The sequence below is a fragment of the Aegilops tauschii genome, chromosome 7 (assembly GCF_002575655.3).
Source record: "Aegilops tauschii subsp. strangulata cultivar AL8/78 chromosome 7, Aet v6.0, whole genome shotgun sequence".
NCBI lineage: Eukaryota > Viridiplantae > Streptophyta > Magnoliopsida > Poales > Poaceae > Aegilops > Aegilops tauschii.
Window position 1 is genome coordinate 224,951,543 of NC_053041.3, and position 4,683 is coordinate 224,956,225.

Below are 4,683 nucleotides of genomic sequence, written 5' to 3' on the forward strand. Positions count from 1 at the left end.
TACTTTCAGGAAGGGTCTATGTAAGAGCTTTGATTTAGCAAATTCCACATACTCAACTATCATATAGTCTTCCATGATTGCTAACACTCAAAGCATATTTTTAGAACAAATAGCATTCGTCAAACACAGAGGAAGATAGGGGCTTAATGTTTTGCCTCCCAACTTATTTATCATGTACATAATTTTCAACAATAATAATGCACGATCAAATATATTTAAATGACCATATATGCTTGGATCTTTCCCCACCACATGATGCTTGCCAACTAAAGAATAATTGAGGTTTAAATAAGAAGGAATACTATTGACTATTACATAAAAGTAAATACATGAAAGTAAAAGATAGGCCCTTCACAGAGGGAAGCAGAGGTTGTCATGCGCTTTTTAATTTTGGATGTGCAAACCCTTAATGCAAAGGAACGTCATGTTGTATTGCCCTTTGTGATAGCAACCTTTATTATGCAGTCCGTTGCTATTATTTCCTTACCATCACAAGTTCGTACAATGCTTATTTTCCCTTACAATAAAAGATCATACATATTTAGGAGCAATTTTTTATTGCTTTTTGCACCGATGACAACTTACTTGAAAGATCTTATTAAATCCATAAGTAGATATGGTGGACACTCATGGCATGAAACGGGGTTTAAGGGTTTTTGGATGCACAAGTATTATTGATGCGGCTTGAAGCTACGTCGGTATTTCCCCAAAGAGGAAGGGATGATGCAGCACAGCAGCGGTAGGTATTTCCCTCAGATGTGAAACCAAGGTTATCGAACCAGTAGGTGTGACACCCAAGTTTTTAGTTGGATTTTTCAAAAGATTTTATTTGACTTGAAGGGAGTGATTTAAAATTTTTTCTTCAAGAGAACTCTCACTCTCAAATATTTTTCTTTATGGCAAAAATTTTATTTGAATTCACCCAAGATCCTCCTTTGGTCTTGGAGGTTCTTGCTTTTCATTGGACTCAAGACAAAATGTTTTCATTTGAGAAAATAACCTTTGAAATATTTTTTGAGAATGCACTATGGCTTTTGGAAAGTCCTTTGCCACTTTGAACTATTCCTTCTTGCCATGGCATAAGTGCAAATCCTCTCTCCTAACCTTTCCCTCACCTCTGGATCATGATTTGCATCAAATCCAGCAAGTTGAACCTCCTCATGTGATCATTTCCATTCAAATTCTATTCAAATAAATTTCTGTCTTCTCTTATAGCACTTGGAGATTTACAAAGGAACTCCTTCTTCTGTTTTGACTTTTACCACCAGACTTCTTTCCCCTCCTAGTCCTTTGAACCCTCAACTTAGAACCATGAAGATCCACTGGTCTCCAGTTCAAAAATTTCAAACTACATCAACTGCAAGTTTGGACCAGATTTGGCAAATTTGGTGAAATTCATTCAAAACTTTCTCCAAAAATTCCAAGTAAATTCATGCAGCCCCTGGGTGCTTTGAGTGATCATCTCACCAAGTTACAGCTCCAGAAAAATTTATCTCTTTACCAAAACCTACTGTCGAACACCTGCAATGCTTGGTCACTGTCAAGATTCAGTAAGTTCAGAGTTCAGTCAAGTGGCTGCTGTCGTTTTCTTCAGAAACGGACATCGATCTCGCCAGTACCCTCGCGTCGCCTTGCTCCTCGTCCTCGCCCTCTCGTTCCTGCACCGCACGAGTGCCTGGCATCTTGCGGGCGTCGGCGACGAGCAGCAGAAGGTGCGCCGCCCCGTGACCGACGCCGGCGGCGGCTTTGCGGACGCCAGCGGGAGACACGGCGCCGCCGACTCCACCCAGCGCCGCCCAAACCACCGGAGCCCGCCGCGTGGCCGTCCACTCCCCCGAATGCGCTGCCGCTCTCGTCGTGGACCCCAGGGCGCAGAGCACGCTCTCTGCCGCCGTTGAGCCCGTGCGGTCACCTCACCGTGGGCAGACGCCATTACGCCAGGGCCAGCTCCGTTTAGCTGCAAAACGAGTCCCGTAACATCCACTGATGCTGTTCGACCGCTCAAAACCTCTGCCAACCCACTGCTCCGCCGTAATCGCTCGCCAGAGATTCTCCGTTCACGGCCACCCCGTCGATCTGCCTATAAATAGGGGCCCCGAGCTTCAACTCGAGCACCCACCAGCCCTACACTTCCCCTAGAGCACGCCCAGCCACTGGAAGAGCCCCGAGGAGGTCTCCTTCCTCGACTCTGGCCGCCGTGATCCGCCACGGGGTCCAGCCCGATTCGACCCCGTGTGTGCTCCACAGCCCCCATTCTCTTGCCAGTAGCTTCTCCTTGCATCACCCGTTCTGACCCGCGCCTCAATTCGTACTTTGCAGCCCTCCACCGGAGTTCCCCAACCTCACCCGAACCGCCGTCCGCCGGAGATAGTGTCACCGTCGACGTGGTGCTCCCCGTTGGACGAGTCCACCACCCACCGAAGCGGAAGAAGACACTGAAGCTCTTGGTACCCTCCGTTTCTCCTAACTCGCCGTGGTTCGACGCCGGCGTCCATCGCCGTCTTCGGGCACCGGCGAGCTTTCAAACCTGACATGCGGGCCCCACGTGTCAGCCTCTGTTCTATTTCCCCGAACTGTTTTCTGTTGGCTCCTTCGGGCAAAATACGTTTTCTCCTTGCGCTTGCGCATTCCCAGCCGAAGCGTTTTCTGTTTTCTCAGTTAAAACCCTGGAACTTTTCTGTTTCATTATAGAAAGGTCCCTGGACAGAAACCTTTATAACTTTTTAATAAAAAGGTATTTTTGAGTGATTCTTTTTCTGACAATCTTCAAATTTTGTCTAGTTTTTTATGGGATTTATTTGAAAAATATTTGGAAAGTTTCTGTGCATGTGTTGGTTTTCACGTTAGTACCCCGTTTCGTGATTGCCGTAGGTTCCGGGAGAGGGGACGGAGCCGCGAACTTCGCCAAGCTAGACTCCGACTTCTCCGAACCAGGCAAGCATGTTTGAACATTTGATATGGCAGATGTTTTGCATGTTCATGTGAAAGTTTGTGCGTGGCATGTGAGTGTCGATAAATACCTCGTTGCTTGTAAGGCAACGACCCAGTTGTTTCGAAGTTGCAATGACCTCTGATGAGAGGTGGCCTAATCATGTAGTGACATGAAGGGCAGCAAGGTGGTACTGTTGTAGCATGCCAGCCTTGCGTCATCCGACTTTCTTCGACGTTAACGTGGTTGGAGCCACGTTATTGATCCTTTTCCGCGTGTTCCAAAGTTGCGATGACCTCTGATGAGAGGTGGCCTAATCATGTGGTGACATGAAGGGCAGCAAGGTGGTACTGTTGTAGCATGCCAGCCTTGTGTCATCCGACTTTTCCGACGTTAACATGGTTGGAGCCGTGTTATCGTCCCTTCCCCTTTCCGTGCTACCACATGTCTCATTGCCAGGATACGGTTTAGTAAGTTGGTAACCTCTTTCCGTGTACACACCAAACAGAGAGGCCGGGATGATGGTACCTTGGCCCAGGATTAAAGCCAGTCATTCGGTCAGGGGGCATGGGTGTTTCCGGTTGGGACCGAGAGGGGGGGCACCCCCTTATAGCGCGCGTATAGAAATTTGATCCCATGCTACGCGAGGTTGTAGCCTCCCCGACTCAGGGTTTTTCCTGAATGTTGCCGAGGGTGATCCCTGGCTTCGGATGGTTAAATTGGGTGTGTACTGGTTAGACGTGTTCCTTCCAGAACACCGTAGACGGAACTAGTCCCCGTGACTACTGAAACCCGTTGGCTGTGGTTAAGTACAAACTCTGCAGAGTCAATTCTTTCCAAATCATCGTATCCATGATCAGTAATGTAGACTTTATATCCAAATCTATCCGTGTGAAAATCTTGCCCCCGGTGAACAAGCTTAAGTGGTAAATTCAATTTCATTGTTATCCCTGTGGATGGACTAACATTATATTTGTCTCGTGCTTGTGATAAATTATATTCCCGAACTATTGTATTGTTGTGTTACAATATAAGCCCTTTATGAGATGTCGCGCAGACGTCCGACTGTGGCGTGTAATCGTTTCTCACTTTCGATATAAGCCCTTTATGTGATGTCGCTCAGACGTCCGACTGCGGCATGCACTGTCTTTACTTTCTGTTATAAGCCCTTTATGTGGTGTCGCCCCGACGCCCGACTGTGGCATTATTGGTCTGCATTTTCCGCTCGAGGAGTCTTTCAGACACTCGTTTGGCACCTGTATTATTATTCCGCATTTTCCGCTCGAGGAGTCTTTCAGACACTCGTTTGGCACCTGTACTATTATTCCGCATTTTCCGCTCGAGGAGTCTTTCAGACACTCGTTTCGCACCTGTACTATTATTCCGCATTTTCCGCTCGAGGAGTCTTTCAGACACTCGTTTGGCACCTGTATTATTATTCCGCATTTTCCTCTCGAGGAGTCTTTCAGACACTCGTTTGGCACCAGTATTACTATTCTGCAGTTTCCGCTCGAGGCGTCATTCAGACCCTCGCTTGGCACCCAGTATTTATTATCTCTGTGTCTGATCGCACTGGTTAACTTATTCATGTGCTCCATGTTTGCATTTGTTATACCTTATGTCCGAACTGTCTTGCGAGTACTTTCATAGTACTCACCTGGCTTGTTGATTTGGCCAGATGTTGACGAAGGCGATCTCTTGGATGAAGAGTTTGATAGCGCATCCGACGCCTAGAGGAGTCCCAGTCAGTCCTG